The sequence below is a fragment of the Gorilla gorilla genome, chromosome 17 (assembly GCF_029281585.2).
Source record: "Gorilla gorilla gorilla isolate KB3781 chromosome 17, NHGRI_mGorGor1-v2.1_pri, whole genome shotgun sequence".
NCBI lineage: Eukaryota > Metazoa > Chordata > Mammalia > Primates > Hominidae > Gorilla > Gorilla gorilla.
The window spans coordinates 93,437,325-93,457,314 of record NC_073241.2 but is presented as its reverse complement, the minus strand read 5'-3'; the positions used below and the strand labels follow the sequence as shown (position 1 = coordinate 93,457,314).

General features: G+C 36.6%; 1 long non-coding RNA gene and 1 other non-coding gene across 2 annotated transcripts in view; one reads left to right on the top strand and one right to left on the bottom strand.

Annotated features, from left to right (window-relative positions):
- The window catches only part of LOC101143472 (uncharacterized), a 69,209-nt gene that overhangs the window by 14,762 nt on the left and 34,457 nt on the right, over nucleotides 1–19,990 (top strand). The window lies entirely within an intron of this gene.
- The window catches only part of LOC109023965 (uncharacterized), a 319,949-nt gene that overhangs the window by 289,616 nt on the left and 10,343 nt on the right, over nucleotides 1–19,990 (bottom strand). Inside the window, exon 2 of the long non-coding RNA XR_002003437.3 lies at nucleotides 6,994–7,048. This is a non-coding gene — a long non-coding RNA (uncharacterized lncRNA). The remainder of the gene's footprint in view (nucleotides 1–6,993; nucleotides 7,049–19,990) is intronic.

Below are 19,990 nucleotides of genomic sequence, written 5' to 3'. Positions count from 1 at the left end.
TCTCCAGCTAGGGAAGCAGAGAAGTCATATTTTCTCAATAAAGAAAAACAAATCTTGATCAGTTCAAGAAAATTTGTTTATATAAATACTGGACATAATTATGAAACTGTGATTTGCCTGCTGTTTTCCTGCTAATAAGAACTTTTTTCCCTCCCCAAATAACATTCACAAGCTGTAGACAACTTCCTTGTTTTCCTGCTATTCTTGTTTGCCAGGGTTTCCATATATGAATGCCCTAAAAGTGACGAATTTCCTTGGTGATTTTGAGTGATATTTTTCTTACAGTATCACAGGATGCTTGATATATTTATATTGAAATAATCTTCCATAATTTAAGAGTCTAGCATGGTACAAAAGAAATTAAAAATCTTTTTGTCTGAAGCCCCTCCGATGTTTAATACCTTAAAAACTATATTTCTCAAATATTTATTATGCATGTATACTTCTTAAAAAACACTATAATAAATGTTATGTTATTCAAGTATTTACTATTTTATATGAAGCTGGTTTCATCTAGGGTAAAGTTCTACTTTGACATTTAGGAAAAGGGAAAACTGAATGTTTTCAGCCAGAAAAGAACGATAATAGATTTGGATTTTGAAAGATTAAGTTATAAACCGTGAAAATGACATGTTGAAAGACCTTTTTTGTTGTTGTATGAAATGGGAAAATCAGGAAGAGTTTCCAAGGCAGGTGTGATTTAAGCTGCTCCTGAAGAAGTAAGTAGGATTTTTACCATGGAGTATGTAAGGAAAAAAACATCACTGGCTCTAGAAATAGGCCTGTACAAGACAAACAAAGTAAAGGCAACATGCTCACTTAGGACACTCCATGTCTGTGGTTGGAGGTCAGAGTAGAAAGATAGAAAGGAATTCGTTTCTGGAAGCCTATCTGTGGCCTCCTCACTGCTGGGGTTTTATTCTGTAGGTGACTTTAATGAGGAGTCACTTATGACTTACATTTTAAAAACATCGTTCTGGCCTCAGGGTGGAAGATGGATTAGAGAGGAGTAAGTCGGGAGGTAGAGTCTTTCTCTCAGCTCTTAAAACTCAAAATGTATTTAGGACTCTAAACTCCCACCCAAATCTGACTGCTCTTCTCCATCCACCTCTGGTCTGGGTACTTGTTGTAATTCACTTAGAGTCAATTAATGCAATAGATTCCTCCCCAGACTATATGTCCTCTCTTCTCTGTCCCTTACATTGGCCAGTGTAGCACACAGCCAGAAATGTTAGCAGATGGCTTAAAATCCTCCACTGGCACCTCATCTCCTATGCAACCAGTGCCAACCTCTGAGACTGCTCTGAGACTTCCCTCTGAGGCTTCTCAGGTAATGAGCAAAGGGATGTAAACAACCCAAAATTGGCAACAGTGACAACAGGAGGCTCTTCTGGCTGAGCTTCTGCCATATCATGTCTGAAGTCCCAGCTGTTCCCCTGGAACCATGTGGAGGAATCACTAATTCTCTTGACTTTGCTTGTCAGCACAGCTGGCCACACAGCCAGGCCCTCCATCTTTCCTGACTTTATCCTGGTTGTGAAGTCATGCTGGGATGGTGTCAACCTCAAAAGACTAAGGCAGAAGCCACTGAGAGAGTCCTCAGCACTTCCTGGGCATGACACCTCAGCCATTTTTCCAGCACTGCTATGCCCACAGCAAACACCCCTTGTCCTCTGGTAGGAACCAAGACCTTCTCTTCTCTGCTCTTCCCAGCTCCAGAGAGGTCAGGTTGGGCCCAGGAGAATCATGGAGCTGTGGCTAAACTCATACACTATGGAGCCAGGCTACACTGCATACTAATTCAGAATCTGCCACTCAGTGGGAATGTGGTCTAAAGTTAACTTTACTAAGCTCTGTATTTTGTGTTTTGTTTTTCTTATAAAGGGTGAATACAATTATGGTATCCATGAGTTACTCAGGGGGGAGTGGAAATTATCTAAGGTTTATACAAGGTGACGTATGTATGGAATTCGGCAGAGCGCTTGAAACAGATCATTATTGAATATGTGCAAATAATTAATATAATGAGGCACCCCTTTTTATCATCACACACATATAGATATAAGGAACCAAGAGAAAATAAAGTAATTCTCAAGCGTTTAAAATTAATTATCTCTTAATCTATTTAACAATAGAGCTACTGCTAATTGCTTTGCTCATGCAAATGCCCTAGAATAATTCTGCCTGTCTGTCTTTTGGAGAAATCACTTAAAATGATGTTTTTCTTTCCTAAGGCTTTCATTGATTCCTACCAAATATAGGTAAATTATAAGGCAGTCTCCCAACTTCCTTCAATTTTTATGTAAATAAATGCAACAATTATTTACATTGAGCTAAAAATTTACATTTTACTTAAAATTGGCATTATTCTTTTATTATAAAACAAAATAAAAATACTTTCTATTGCAACTACATCAAGTAATGGAAAAATAAAAAACACCTTTGAATCCAGGGGACAAAGAAGCAGGCTACAAAAATTAGAGACTTTTTTCAATTTGGGGAAGATAATTTACTTCTTCCATGTTTATTTCAAATAGTTCAAGAATGTGAGCCATCTTGGCATTATCCAGTCCCCATTTCTGATGACACTTCTGGAGCTATCTTCACATAGCACATTGCCTTCCACAATTCAACCACCTACAGGAGACTTGTTCTCGGGTTTGCCTGCTTGTTGCACCAAATCCCTAACGAGTGATGCTACAACATTTCTAGTACTTTGCTAGAAATCACCGCCATCTCCTCATCTATAAATTACCATCATAGGCTATCCCTTATTCCACTGAAATATTGTGAGAAACCATTATATAAATGCTGTCTGAGCCCTTCATGGACAGATGCTATATATAAGAAAAAAATTGTTGGCTTTGTATTTCAAATCTGAACTACATGACATACCAACAATACAGAAGCAGGCACTTTCCTCTGACATAAATGGATGATTTATCATTTCTCTCCTGCAGCTGCCCAATTCACTTCCTTTCAATTTTCCTACGTAGATTTAGCTTTTCCTGTCTGAATTATCTCTGTCAATGGGTAATTTAAATTTCTCAACAGATGTCACATAAGCCAAGCGTGAATACTTTTTAGGTACAAGTCAAATTTGCAGCATAGTGTATAGAAGTCAAGGTTTCCATTATAATCTAAAATGATAAAGAAATGAATACCGCATTTTTAAAATAAATGGTAGCATGTAGTTCCAACGTTTAGTCATGAATATTATTCAAGTTGTTTAAAAAGAAACTCTTTTAGTAACACATATCAATTGATGAACGTATTATTTCTATCTTTTAACCTGTAAGATCTCACATTTTTGTAGCAGGGCTTCTACATAATAGCACAACACAGGAGTCTGAGTTAGGTAAGCTGCAAAGAAAGATCTAAGTGAGATGCCTCCCCCTTTTCATTGGTCTGTGAATATCAACACAAGTTGACAGTTGAAATTTAAATCCATGGCCAACCACCTCTGTTAGCTGTCCTTTACCTATAGACTAAAGCTCCATTTCACAGGATGGTATGAAAGGTCTTTCACAATAGCATCTCCCCTACCTCTCCAAGTTTATCTACCATATCTCCTTCCTATGCAACATGAACATCTCAATCTTTCTTAAACAAGCAATTATTGAATAAGGTGGTTCAATAATCTGGAATGCCATTGCCCTTTCCACTTCTGTCTACCAGGAAACTCATATTAATATTTTCAACTGAATTCATCAATTACAGCACAAATATCAACCCCTCTGTGAAGACTGTACTGAATTTCTTAGTACAGAGGTGATGAATCCCTCCTCTCTCTTTCCATAGACCTTTTTCAAACTTTTATTTCAATTAGTCCATTATGTAAAAAAATATTTACTTATCGATCTTTTAATGCATAAGGTAAGTAAAATTTATTGGGAAAAAAGTGTTTTCTTTTGCTATGTATTTTTTTGGAAATGTGTTTGGCACACAGTAAGTAATATATTATTGATTGATTGGGTAACTGAAAAGGTAGAACAGATGGATGATAATGATTATTCTTTTCATTGGCAGAATGGCAGAACTTTAAATAAGAGATTTAAAACACACAGAAATTGTAAGAAAAAGGGACCTAATTATTCTCCAATGTGCTAAGCACATAATACATAAAATTGAGTAAACAATCACTGAGCACATATTATGTATAAAGCCTTGAACTAAGAATGAGAAGCACAAAAATAAAAGCATAGTATCTCCAAATTTATGAAATGCACAAACTACTGAAGGTACATAGAATGCATTAAAGTAAGTTTTGTATTTATTTTGGCTTATCATCCATGGTATATAGGGTAAAAGAGAGTGTTGTAGGAGATATACCTAATGTAAATGATGAGTTAATGGGTGCAGCACACCAACATGGCACATGTATACATATGTAACAAACCTGCACATTGTGCACATGTACCCTAGAACTTAAAGTATAACTAAAAAAAAAAAAGAAAATGACATGCACAGACAATTGAAAACTGGCATATACTCCAAGCAGTCTTCTCAACATTTAACTTTAAGCCACTTTTTCTTTTTCTAGTTAATTTGTTTTGCAAAATGAGTGTTTTGAATTTAACCTCTTTCTGCCTTTACCAATTCTACAAAATAAACATGTTCATGTGAAATGGCTACAAGGAAGCTAGGAAAAAGAAGCAATTGGAAAGACTGCAATTGTCCATGAACTAAGTAAATATTACATAAGGCAAAATGTAAAATAAGAATAATATTATAATGGATATTTTCAGATTTCCTTTTCTCATATCTAACAAGGTCAACTTTAAAGGTTTGCAAACCTCAGCAGAAGATTCCTGAATAGGAAACATGGACAATTAAATGGATTTTTAATATTTATTCAAATCTATTTTTATTTTAATAATAAGAAATGTCAGTTCTAACTTCAGAGGAATAACAGCAAAAGTATGGAAGTTGTTCAGTAGAACACTGTGAAGCGTTGGGGCATCCCTGCAGCTCTTGGTACCCAAGGCCCTTAGCACAGCCAAGAACAGAACATGCTCCATTTAGGTATGATTTTTTAAAAACCTATCCCCATACCCCCAATTTTTTAATGCAACTTCTAACATTAAATCATATTAAAAAGAATACAATTTTAAAATTAGCAAATCAGTCATTTAAGAGGAAAGACAGACACATCAAATAGCTTGCATAATTTTATTGTTCAACTAGGTGTTAATTTTAGTACTAGAATTCCAGAAAGACAAAGTAAAAAGAAAACTACATTGCAATGTATTCCTTCTACCTAATTAAAAGAAACAAGAGCCTTTTAGTTTTTGTCTTCCTTGGAAAGTAAATTACATTCCCAGAATAAGGCACTCTTGAAGAAATTTAAAAATGTATCGCATGAATTCTGTAATAAGAGACAATGGACTCATAATAGACAATATCTTCCACTGAAGTTTTATAAAAGATCCAAAGCAACCAATAAAAAAAGTATTTTTACAATTGATCATGTGTAAAAGCCAGCCCACTCAGGTTCTCCACTCCTCATTTCAGGGGCATTATTTAAAATATTTAACAACAGAATGGCAGAAGCCTCAATATTGGTGCAGAGTTCCAGAAGAATCTTGCTGTGTCAGGGTTATTTCTTTTATTTGCTGGATTGTGGGAATCTCCTGGGATCCTGAGGGAGGGTCTTTGACCGGAAGGGAGTTACTTAGGAGGCTGAATGCAGTGACTATTTATCAACTGGCATACAAGTATTTTAATATTTTAACAATTGGTATGGCCATGCCCATACACGCAGCTGTGTATGTAAGTCTAGAGTGGGATATGAAATACTACCTGTGACCAGAAGAGCAAATAAATCATAAATTCAGAGAATTTCTCCCAGCACTCCACCCCAATAATTTTAAGGTGATGGCTGGCTGTGATTTTCATTTCAGTGCTCCCAGGTAAATCAAAGGCAGCTGCCAGTCATGTTGAACATGCCCACCAAGACTGTAGTTGTGAAGCTTTAAATAAAATAACATCTTGCAGTAGGTAAAGGTTTTTCAACTTCCTTTTCAGTTTATGTTAAGATCAGTTCAAGATTCTGACCTGGAGGTGACAGGTGACAGGTGGCAGGTGATGGTGTCACAGACTAAGAATTTATATCTTTTCCATTCACCTCATTTGGGTCAAATAAGCCAAGCTGATGAATAGCTAGGCTCTTTCTACATTGCACAAGTAGCTCAGGAATCTTGCAAAGATCACTCTTCCAGAGAATCACCTTTTCTATTTAAATCTTTAGAAAGTCAAGCTACATTGAATGTAAGTGACTTGGGTTGTTCATTTTGCAAAACAGTTAGACAGACACCATTATTTGATTTAATCTGACACTTTACATTAGTCTCATGCAGTGACATTGGATGTCATTGATAGCAACCTTAAAAAAGAAAAAAACCCAAAAGAAGGAAAAGATTTCTTACTGGAGTAACCTAGTTCTACCTTGAGAGCTCAGCATGTAAAACTGAAATCAACCTCCCTCCTCCCAAAATTAGCTCAGTTACAAAAACCCAAACTTCCTCATTCCTAGCACGTTCGGGGCCCTCTACATGAGAATAAAATTTAGAAAAGAGAGTAATCCACGAGAGAAATTCAGCCCTATTATTTAAGGATGTTGGATGAGAATAGCAATGCAGAAACACACATGGGAAAACATGGGTTACTAATGACAACCATCCCACATAGCAGGTAGAAGTTCGAACAGAGATTGGGTCCATTGGGCTGGCTTCCGGGGACTTGATAAAGGGGTTGCTTCCTTGGTTATCTTACCATGACCTGAGGCTGATTCCAGGCATACTGTGTGAAAATAGGCACTCTCTGTTCACACACATCTCTGGACAGAACACATATAAACCAGGTTTTTCAGGATGAAACCAGGCTGATGGTTCATTAAGCTACAAGGAGGCATGAGACCATTTGGACTGAGACATGGGCATTGGCAAGGACTTGGCCATTGAGATTTTAGCCTTCAGTGTCAATTTCACTTACCAGTGGTGTGGCCTTGGCACCGTACCTCACGTCCCTGAAAGCCTCAGAGTTTCATCTGCAAGATAAGGATAATGAAATTACCTCATGTTACTATTGTGAGAAGTTAATAAGTGATACATGTAAAACGTTTACCACAGGGCTAAGCCACAAAGCACACGTTCAGAACCTGAGAAAGCAAGTATTAAAGAAAGCAGAACTATAAAAAGTATATTATAATACCTGTAATATAGCAGTGACAAGGGACCCTAAATATTGAGATGAGGGAGCAAAAATTAAGGATAAATTATTGTTTATTTCTGATGTTATTTTGGATACCTAACATGTTATTTGGTTTCAAAATTGGTTACTTGGCAGGGGGCGAGGAGGAAGGTTACCCTTCCATTGATCTGTAACTGGGATATATGTAGTTAAGATTTAAAAAATTTTCTAGACCATGTAACAAACATGCACATGTACCTCCAAATCTAAAATAAAAGTTGGAAAAAAATTTTCCTGAAATCAAAAGTGCTTAATGTCTGAAATATTTTCCTTACCTGATTAGAGACAATGAGGTTTAAGTAATTCTATGAATATTATAATTTTTGGCAATTTAATACAGTGGACTGATAAAAATCCTAAATCAAGAGTAGTTATTTGGAGAGATCTCCTGAGTGCTTAACACTACACTTGGGGCTGAGAGATGTAAAGATGAAAAGTCTGTAAGCAACATGAAACTACAGCTGGACATGCTTTGATCACCACTCAATCACTCAATCTCAAGCATTAATTTGATCATTAAGATGCATCTCATAAACATTTGTGGAATGAATGAGCCAGTCTCAGAATTCCCATACTAAGAAGGGAAGGAGATGAATGAATAAATTATTAAGGGCAGCTCTGAGCAATCCTATATCTCAGTGAACAGCTCCTTGTTCATAGAGGCTGAGTGAGAGTCTATGTTGGTCAGCATGTCTAACTGAATGGCCGAGAAGGGGCCTAATAATGCATATTTCGATTTTAGAGAAAAAAATAGTAGTCCCTTAGCGTATCTTATAAAATAGCTGCTATTGTTCTTTTTCTTGTGAAAAAAAAATATAATTACTGTAATTTTTTTAAGAAAGTATGTTCATTGCAGAAAATTTTTAAAATATAGAAAATAATAAAGGAATTGAAATCACTTATAATGCTATTATCTAGAAATGATCCTTATGAAGAAGGTTTTAGTATAATTACTTCAACTGTATGAATGATAATTGGAACAGGGGAAGATTCAAGAAGGAGAGGCCATATGAGAAGCTATCATCACCATCTAATTGCAAGGTAGCTCAGTCTACTTGTGCTGCGGTAACAAGATATCACAGACTGGGTAAATTATAATGAACCAAAATTTATTTGTTCATGGTTCTGGAGGCTGAGAAGCCCAAGATCAAGGAAATAGTGTCCAGGAAGGATTTTCTTTCTGTGTGATCTCACAGTTCTGGAGGCTGAGAAGCCCAAGATCAAGGAAATAGTGTCCAGGAAGGATTTTCTTTCTGTGTGATCTCACAGTAGAGGGACAAAAGAGAGTGAGACAGAGAAAAGAACCAACCTCTGCCTTTTATAATTACTGCAATAACAAACCCACTCCCCCTGATAATGGCATTAATCCATTCATGCCTAATCACCTTCCATTAGGCCCCAGCTCCCAACACTGTTGCATCGGGCATTAAGTTTTCAGTGCATGGTTTTGGGGCAACACATTCAAACCATAGCACAAGGTAATAGGTATCAGACTCACTGTAAAAGGATTGAGGAAAGGAGGATAACAGGACAAATTTAAGAGACAGAAAGATAGACAGATTTAAGACATATATGGATGGATTTAAGATACACATGTATGTATATATTTTCCTTTTTAAGTAAAAAAAAATTGCGATATACTTAATGTATCTCATTAAACATATTGCAATGATAATTAGTTCAAAAGATTAGCCATGTAATGCTACTGGTATAATTAAGGGATAAATATTTGAGAATATGAATTAAGATAAGAGTAATAATCTTCAGGGATTTTTTTTTATTTAATTGTGAAAGAAAGGCCAGTATCTATTTTAGAGACTTGGAACTGAAATGTGGGTGAGAAATTAAGATGAGGGGAAAAGATACTGGGAGCACTGGGGTATGAGTGGTAGCAGATGCCCAGGGAATCACTGAGTCACTGAGAAGCTGAGCGCTGAAGGCAGGGTGAAGGGGGAACAGAGTTTTACAAGTTGTCCTCAGCTAGAAAACCACGACAAGGCAAATGAAAAACTAGAAGCAGGAAATAAATAGTTTAAGTGTGGAGGCAACAATTTCATGTCTTAGCAAGAAGATTTCAAGGATGAATGTTGGTGGTAAGACAGTTATTTACATGCATGCTTTTGATTGAAAATATTCTACAACTCACTGTGAGCAGTGTCAGAGTACTAGTAATTAATGGAAAGGATAGATGGTTAGGAAAAGAAAACAATGAATATATACCATAGGTTCATCAGATCAAAAAGTGCTTTCATTGAAATTAATTCAGAGCAAAAAGGTATTGAATTTAGTGTTAGACTTCCTAGGTTAGAAGCCTGGTCATTCCACTGATGAGATGCAGGATTCTAGACAGTTTATTTAATCTCTCTGTGCTTCTGTTTTCTTCTAAAAATCAGGAAAAATAAGACAACCACCTCACAAAGGTAGATGTGAGGATTAAATAAGCACCTATAAAGCACTTAATTCAGTGCCTGATACATAGTGACTGCTAGGTAATTGTTTGGCAGTATCATCATCATCATTATTATTAAATGATTAATAAGATTTTATTAGAGATCAAGAGCTCAAATTTAATACAACAAACATTTTCTTAGCATTTTATAAATGCAATTACTAGGAAGAGCGATTGGGACATATTAAGACTTGTGTTTGGCCTCAATTCATTTTTTAAAAAATTTAATCAGTTTGGCAACAAGCTTTTACTGAGTGTCTAGATATGCCAGGTGTTCTACCTGGCAGAGCATGGAGACAATAACATGGTGTGATTTTAGCACAGGGTGGTTAGTGCCATGACAGAGGCACACAAGTGCTATGGGACCACAGAGTAGTGATCTTTTAGTCAGGAAGATGTCTGTGAACTCTTCCTTAAGGACATAGGGAAAACCAGTTGAGAGAGACACAGAACTGCAGGCTGGCCAGTCAGCCATTACATTCAACCAGCTAGGTTCTGATCCGTGGACGACCATGCCATGCAGAGCTTAAATACTGTGACTGTCATTCCTGGAGAAGTACAAGACTAATCTGAGGTGTGTGGATAAGTGAGGAGCAAGGGGAATATCTCAGAAGGCTTTTGGGAAGAGGTAGTTCTTAGAGTTGCTATAACAGAGTGCCTGAGACTGGGTAGTTTATAAGGAAAATAAGTTTATTTAACTCATGATTCTGGTGACCGGAAAGTTCAAGACTGGGTACCTGCATCTGGTAAGGGCCTCACCTCCAAAAGCAGAAGGGAGCCAGTGTGTGCCAAGAGATTACGTGGTGAGAGATGGGTGGGTTCCTATGGGGACAGAGGAAGTGGAGGAGGGTGCTGTCAGGATCTTTTTAACAGCCAGCTCTCAAGTAACAAATACAGCAAGAACTCCCTCACTCTTGACAGAGGGCATTAATCTTTTCATAATTAATCCACCCACGTGACCCAAATACCTCCTACCAGGCCCTGCCTTCCAACATCGCCACCTTGGGAATCAAATTGGAACATGAGGTTTAAAGAGGACAAACATCCAAATCATAGCACATGGACCCTGAATGATAATGCATTAACGTATAGAAACGTGAAAGGAAAGAGCATTCTTAAAAAAAAATAAAATAGGATAAGCCAAAGGAGAAGGTTGGGGTAAGTGAGAAGAAAAGCATGTAGAATATGTATTGAGGTACTGCTGCTATGTGAATTTATTAGCAGAGAAAGGGGTACAGTGTGATTTTTCTAAAAAAAGACTGGGCATTTTCAGAGGGCCTGGTGGTATAGGAAGGCCATTTTTGGATTAAGTAGTCTGATTTGATTCTGAAATTTATGAGTCTTAAATATTCCTAAAAAAGAAGTGCATTATCAGAAGATAATTCCAAGTTCATTATGAAGGAGCTAGTGGAAGTAGAGTGGCATATTTGGCTATGACTACAATCCAGATGAAAAAAGAAGAGATAAACTAGGGAAGTTGCTTAGGAAGACCAAGAAGAGGTAACCGCTCTCACCACTTCTATTCAACATAGTACTAAAAATCCTAGCCAGATAAACCAGGCAAGGAAAAGAAATTAAAGGCATCCAAACTGGAAAAAAGGAAGTCAAGTTATTCCTGTTCACTGATTATATAATCTTACATCTAGAAAAACTAAAGACTCCACCAAAAATCTCTAGATTTGATAAATGAATTCAGCAGGATGCAAAATCAGTGTACAAAAATCAGTATTAATTCTATATACCAATTACAATCTGAGAACCAAATCAAGAAGACAATCCCATTTACAATAGCTACAAAAAATAATGAAATATCTAGGTATATATTTAACTAAGAAGGTAAAATATTTCTACAAGGCAAAATAGAAAATGCTGATGAAAGAAATCATAGATAAAACAAACAAATGGAAAACATCTCCTGCTCATGGATTGGAAGAATTAATATTGATATCATTAAAATGACAATCCTGCTCAAGGCAATCTACAGAGTTAATGTAATCTCTATCAAAATACCAACATCATTTTTCACAGAATTAGAAAAACAATCATAATATTCATATGGAACAAGAAAAGAGCCCAAATTGCCAAACCAATCCTAAGCAAAAAGAACAAAGCTGAAGACATCATAGTACCTGATTTCATATTTTACTACAAGTCAATAGTAACCAAAACAGTATGGTACTGGTATAAAAATAGACACATAGATTGGTGGAACAAAATAAACATCCCAGGAATAAAGCCACATTTTTATAGCCAACTGATATTTGACAAAATAGACAAGAACATACACTAGAGAAAGGATAACCTTTTCAATAAATAGTCTGGGAAAATTGGATCATCATATGCAGAAAAGTGAAACTGAACCCCTATCTTTCACTGTATGCAAAAATCAACTTAAGATGAATCAAAGACATAAACATAAGACCTAAAACTATATAAAAAACACTAGAAGAAAACCTAGGAAAAACTCTTCTGGACATTGGTCTAGGTAAAGAATTCATGACTAAGACCCCCAAAGCACCAGCAACAAAAACAGACAAATGAGACTTAAACTAAAAAGCTTCTGCACAACAAAAGAAATAATCAGTAGAGTGAACAGACAGTCTACAGAATGGGAGAAAATATTTGCGAACTATTCATCTGACAGAGGATTCATATCTAGAAACTACAAGAAGCTCAAACAACTCAACAAAAAATCAAAGAAATAATCCCATTAAAAAGTGGGCAAAAGACATTAATAGACATTTCTCAAAAGAAGACATAAAAATGGCCAACAGACATGAAAAATGCTCAACATCACTAATTATTAAAGAAGTTCAAAGCAAAACTACAATATCGTCTTAACACTAGTCAGAATGGCTATTATTGAAAAGATAAAGTATAACAAATATTGGTGAGTTTGTGGAGAAAACGGAACTCTTATACACTCTTCCTGGGAACGTAAATTAGTACAACCTCTATGGAAAACAGCATGGTGATTTCCCAAAAACTAAAAACAGAACTAGTGTTCTATCCAGCAATCCCGTTATTGGGTGTCCATGCACAGGAAAATAAATCATTGTATCAAAAAATACCTGTGCCCGTATGTTTATTGTAGCACTAGTCACAATAGCAAAGATACAGAATCAACCTTAGTGTTTATCAACAAATGACTGGATAAAGAAAATGTGGCATATATACCCAATGGGATACTATTCAGCCATAAAAAGAATGAAATCATGTTTTTTGCAGCACAATGGATGGAATTAGAGGCCATTATCTTAAGTGAAGCAAGTCAGACACAGAAAGACAAATACCATATATTCTTACTTATAAGTGGGAGCTAAATAGTGAGTACACAAAGGTGTAGAGTGACAAATGATGGACAATGAAGACTCAAAAAGGTAAGGGGGCAGAGGGGGGTGGATGATGGAGGTTTTGGGGTACAGCGTACGTTATTTGGGTGATGGATACTCTAAAAGCCCTGACTTCACTACTACGCAAGCTATGCATGTAACAAAATTACACATATGTCCCATAAATTTATACAAATTTAAAAAAGAAGAGGTGATCAGCAATGTCATGCCTAATGTTTAGTGATTTGCTTTGTTTAAATGATCACACACAGCTATTCAAAGTAATTTTTGTGTATAACGTAAATGTTCCATGTACCATTTTTAAACTGGAGGGGAATAGATGATTCATTGCCTTAGAGAATATTGCTTTCTTTATAATATACTTTTAAAGTAAAATAAAAAAATTTTAAAGTTTACCAAATTTTTGAGCACATGCCTATGAGTAATCTTAAAGTCTAACACACTCCTAGCAATTTAGAAGAAAGTTTCTGTGGAAACACATTTTCCAGTAGTCTATAATCATCTACAGTCTGCTTTGTACCGTGCACAGAAATATTTAAGTGTGTTGATGATATTCATTTTCACTTGCAATCTGGTTTAACTGGCAACTGGCAAAACCAGTTAAAATTAAGAAGATGGATATTTTGAGCTAAACTACAAACAATTCTGCTGGAAATAGAACGTGATAACTAAATTGCTATCATTCATGCCTTGCTCTCTAGAATCTGGCTAATGGAGGATTGAAGAGGCTACAACTTTCCTACGCTGAACATAACAAAACAGACCAATAAACTGGCTCTCCTTGAGCATCTGAAATTTCCTCCAGACATCTCACAAATGCAAAGAGAAAGTTAGTGCCAAAACAAATATTATACTCAACAATTTCGACGACTAATATGTTAAGCAGGAATTTCTCTCTAAACGCTATAGAACTAAAAAAAAAAATACCCTAGTTTAAGGGCAGGTCTAATCCACCACTGTGTGCATACCACACAGGGATAAGGAGATCATTAATCTGAACCAGCTTTAGCAGTTAATTAAAATATGTGCTGTGTCACTCAGAGTGTTTCTCTAAACTTAACTATTATTGAGATTTAGAATCTCTTTAAACTAACAAAAAAAGAAGAGCCATCTTAGAGAGAGGATGGAAGAAGAGCATCTGTTCTGCAAAACATCCCACAGCAATTGGCTTGCTTTCTTGCTAATTATGCTCCACATCAGGCTGGGAAATTTAACAGGTAAGCTTTTATTATTTACTCTGGTCTCTTTGTTGGAAGATGCCCCCTCTGGTGGCCATAAATCTATTTTTAAAGAAAAATAATTAGTTACAAGTGCTTCTCAAAAATTGATGGTGAGGGAAGGAAATCAAAATACTTTAGACCCAAAGCTTATTTTGTTTTTTTTTGTGGCATTGGCTGTTCGTTCTCTCCAAACTTTTAGTTACTTCATACACATGGACAAGAAGCATCACTGTCAACTTTAATATCTATCTAACAGACTGCATGAGAATACCCAAAAGCAAAAGCAAAATTGTGTCCCAAGACTCTCATAAGAGAAAGATGCCACAGAGAAAAGAAGATCTGAGCAGATCAGTCTTTGAGGTAGAACAATCCGGATTTTCGGTTTCTTGCCAACCGCCAAAGAATCTCAAGAAAACCCATCTCACCACTGCAAGAGGAGACCATAGAGGTCTTTGGAAAAACACATGGGAGAGGTACTTCTCCTCCCATTCCTTCACTATAAGGAATCATATAATAGTAATTTTCAATCAAAATAAAATGTGAAAAAGCATTGTTGACAAATTTTATGTCACTATGGCAGAAAGTCTATAATAACTGAAGTTCTAGCAGTTATGAGACCTTCTTTAGTAAAAACACCAGTGTCTATTTCATCTCATTGTTCTAGTCCTATAACAGTAAGCCTAGTGAAACCCAATATGCAATTAATCAGATATAACTTTAATTGCAGTGAATCAATACATTATTTAACAAATATGCTAAGTTAAAAATCAATCTAGTCTCCAACCTAAACTTCACAAAGCTCTCAGAATTTCTATTTAATCACTTGTAAATGATTCTCCACCAGAATCAGCCAGCTTCAGCCTTTACTCAGTCAGTCCATCAGCTTGGAATGACCTCCTTCCTTCTGTTCTTCCTCTAAGTTCCAATCAGTGCTCACTGAAAATCCCATCTCCCCTAAGAATTCTGTACCCGCAGGAGTCTACATCTTTCCCTGAATTCTACTGGAGTCACATGTATTGTCTTTTTTCATTTACCTATTTGTAAGTGATTCGTAGCTCTTCAGCTAAACTGTGTAGTCTTGAAAATCAGGATATATGATTCTTTTTTTTTGTATACTTGTATATGATTCTTTTTTTGTATACTTGCACAAAAGTAGTATTCATTAAATATTGCTGTACAAGTCAGTGAGTTAAGTATATTTAAAGAAAAACAAATCAATCATCAAACAACACATATTTATCAAGACCCTACTTTGTATGAAGTGTAATCCTATGGACAAAGGATGACATATGTACACACACACACACACACACACACACACACACACACACACAGACCCCCAGGGTCTTGATCAAGTAGGCTTATTTTATACTTAGGAAAATAAGACCTAAAGTGGTGCAAGATAGCCAATGATGCATAGATAATAAGTATAAAATGGGCAATTAAAACTTATGAGCATAATTTTTAATTTCTATATGTATATAATTTATGTACATTTGAGTATAAATGGAATGTTGAAAGCAGATGGAGCCAGCATTCCACGCAGAATGTGTCACCACGTAAAGCTTTATCCCACCACAAACACAGTGTCAGGGGTAATCCAAGTGTTTGGAGTTATGTCCTATTAAAGTCTTGGTTGATTTTATCAGCACTCATACAAAAAAGTTATAATGATTTTATATCCATATAATGTATATATTTTTAAGTTAGAGACATTAAAAATAATTAAAATTAATCTCTTCATAGCACTTCTTTGGGAAAATAGACACAACCTTATTATAAAACAAAAGAGTAGGTACTACCTCAAGCAAGTTAAATACTGGTTGCCTTCGTAGACTGTATGTATATCTACATTACAGAACATTTATTATTGAGGATTTTGAGAAAGACTCTTAGCCTAACTGAACTCAGTTTCATAATATTACATAATTGTGCATGTTCTTCATCTATAAAATAAGAGCATTAAACAAAGTGATAGCCGAGCTTCCTTTAAGCTTGCTTTATTTGTCCAAAACAAATACCAGAGACACCCCCTGACTAGAATGAAATGCCTCCTAGCTGTTCACACTAAGTAATTACTTTTATATAATGCATTCAGCCTGGAGAACTCAAGGATCTCTGAGATTCTCTCTATCTTATTATTAGAAAATCTCCATAAGATGGGTGTTATTGTCACCACTCTTTAAGAAGTTAAATGAAGCCTTAGAGAAATGAAGTTGCTTGTTTACGGAAGGTCAAAGAAAAGAAAAGCAGGCAGAGCTAGGAATACACCTGACATCATGGATCGTTTCCTTTGCCATACCCTAGAAGCATCTCAAGAACAGATTGATGGTAAATATCACTTTTCTGGGTTTAGAAAACAAATGTGTGGAAACATGGAGGCAAAGGCTGGATCTGCTCACTGGAGAGGCGGAGAGTTGTTCTCTAGTTGGACCAAGTGATCTGTACCGTTACATGCACTTGAGTGAACCAGTGGGGTAAAAGGTTTTAAGTGTCTCAAAAAAGAGAACTGTTTCTACTGCCTTCATTGAAAAGTCTGGATTCTGCACACTTCTCTGGGTCCAAGACACTCTCTTTCAGGACTACATCTCTGAGAATTCCAAGCTTGAAATGTAACTTACACATCAATTATCATTCTTTCAATTTTACAGGTAAGAAAATAGCACAAGACATATAAAATTCACGGATTTTGAAGCCACCTGAAATGAATTTTGAAATAGAGATCTGCCAACTTTTTTACTTGTGAAATCTGGAGTATGATGGGTAACCTCTCTACCCTATCTTATCTGCAAAGCAGAGATAACAATACATTACTCCTATGAGTGTTTCAGGCATTAGATTATTATGCAAAGAAGCTATCATGGTGGGGTCACTTAGTTGCTGTCTAATTATTGCTAACCTGGAAGGCTTTGGGGATGGTAATTTAACTAAGTCACAAAGTTCCATAAGGAAAGTGTTCAGGGCTTTGTCTAGTTGTCTCATTTCCCTATAAAACAGGGCCTCTACAGAAGAACCACAGTTAGCATTTTGTTACTAACTCTAAAAAAGCACTAAGCTTTGTCTTTAGCCACTGGATTTATTAGAGTGAGCAAGGACTAGGGGCCTGAGGCGAATCACTATGGGGAATAAATTAGGCAGAGTGAAGAATGAAACTCATTGTTATGCAAACACAGGTTAAAAATGCAGTTGTGTGAATTTTGTTTGGCTTTGTTTTAATGAAGGAGTGAGGTTTGTGGTTTTAGCACGCTCCCTCAGAAGGGGACCATTTCCACCCCAGGACTCATTTCCATGGAAGGCCCGTGGTAAACCTAAGGCAGCTGGTAAGTTTAGCAATTTTTGTTGTCCAAGAAAGTGTGTAAGAAACAAGGGCCAGCATTTTCATTGGATTGTCAAAGCAAAGATTGCAATAATTTTGTAAAATTTTGCAAAAAAATGACAACTCTGTGAAGTGAAGGCAATGTTAATTAGCTTGATCATGGCAATCCTCTCACAATGTCTGCATGTGTCAAAGCATCATCACATAGTACACGATAAATATATACAATGTTTGTCAATTATACCAAAATAAAGCCGGAAAAAAGGAAAAGAAAAGAAACATGAAAAGAAAGTGACAATTGATATATATGTTGTGTAACATCAAATAAAACTGCATGTGAACTAACATCATGTTTGCAGAAACAGAGGAACTCAACGGTTAATGTCAATCTTATGAAATAAATATTCTTAAGATGTTTATATAGGAGTATAGTTTATGCAATTAATATGTTCTTAAAACATTAGGAGCAAACATAACAATTTTTACAAATTAAAACTTTTTGTCATGCTAGGAGGAAAAACATTTGAAAGGACATTCTCTGGTCAATATTTCTATAAAAGTTACTTATCTCATTTTAATGTTAATTCTGTATGTTGTAAACTGATTCATCCTGAGACCCACTTTTTGTTACTGAATTCTTATCAAAAAGCAAATTCCTTTGGGGCTTAAAAAAATTGCAGCACACATAATCACATAGGCAAGGAAGACTTTAAGGCTGTGGCAATAATGGAAAGGGCACCAGAACTCAGTCTTAACTCCACTGGTAAAAAATGGCTGGAGAGCTTTTAAGAGCTAAGACTGGGGATGGAGGAGGGATTTTAGGGCATCTGTTGGCTTATTGGCCTTACCCAGTGGAAAAGTACATTTTCTCCTATCTTCAGGACAGGAGGCAGTTTTACAACTTGAAAAATGTTAGGCTCCTATCCTCCCGTAGAAACTGGGAGATAGGGATGCTATCTTTTTTGATTATTTCTTTTCAAAGAGATGACTCCCAGATCCTTGAGAAAGACAGTTCTGAGTTGCAAAACTGGCAAGAAGCTTTTAATGAGATTTTCAACTCAAAGACGTAAAGGAAGAATTTAAAATTGCAATTTTTTAAAAGTAAATACTTATTTAAAAAAAGGAAGGCAAGGATCCTAGAGGCATGAAGAACCGTCTAAAGTTTAGAAAAGCTGAGAGGAACATTGAGGCCTCCTTGAACAGACTCATCATAAAGAAGTTTTAAAGAGAGAACCTGGGCTCCCTCACACTTCAAAATGTTCTATAATATCTTAGTAGATAAAATGTGTCTTTGGGTTCTCATTCCACTGTCCCATCTGACACCCTCACGTTCCCCCTCCTACCTTACCCCCATAGGCAGCCTCCCCACACACAAATGCACCTGCAAATCATTCCTACCTCATTTTCCTCCTTCTTTGCAAAGTCCTCAGGCTGGAAAACCTAATTTTGTTCCTCAGTGAGGCTTCCTTGCCTCATGAACCTCACCTGTGTTCTCAGTCGGTTGCCTGATGCCATAAACTCTGTGTTCATGCCCTAATGGAAGGCTCGTGGTAGATTACTGTGTCATCCTTCTAAGGATGCCTGCGTATGTACAGTCGACATTTGGGAACACAATATCTAACTCACTAGACAGGCCCTCTAGAAATTAGTGCTAATGAAATGTGAATAAGGCAGACAATTTGGGTTGAAGATAAGGTGGAGATGAGTGTAGTCTTCAGAGCCTCCCCTAAATTTCAGCACACGGCTTTCCCTTTCCCTGGTGTGTTCTTTCAAAACCAATGGTGGCAGTAAAGCATCCCAGAGGGCTGACGACAAATGGGTGTATCACCCCAGCCCTGCATGGAGGAGGGTGGGAGGAGAAGGGAGAAGGGTGTGTAGAAGCTCTCAGAAAGTTTTCAGGCTTTTTACCTCTTTATGTATATTTTCGTTTATGATCATCACAACACTCACTATCTTTACGCACAAGCTCATTTTCAAAAAAACATAAAATAGGCCAGGAGCAATGGCTCATGCCTGTAATCCCAGCACTTTGGGAGGCCGAGGCAGGTGGATCATCTGAGGTCAGGAGTTCGAGACCAGCCTGGCCAAAATGGCAAAATTCCATCTCTACTAAAAATACAAAAATTAGCTGGGTGTGGTGGCATGCACCTGTAATCTCAGCTACTCTGGAGGCTAAGGCAGGAGAATCACTTGAACCCAGGAGGCAGAGGTTGAAGTGAGCCAAGACCGTGGCCTTGCACTCTAGCCTGGGTGATAGAGGGAGACTCCATCTCAAACAAACAAACAAACAAAACCCATAAAATAAATGAATATTTTTATGAATAAGTACCAAAGGAGATATCAGAAAGTTCCAGTATAGACGTAGAGTGTAAATGTCATCAATCAAACCAGAATCCTCCTG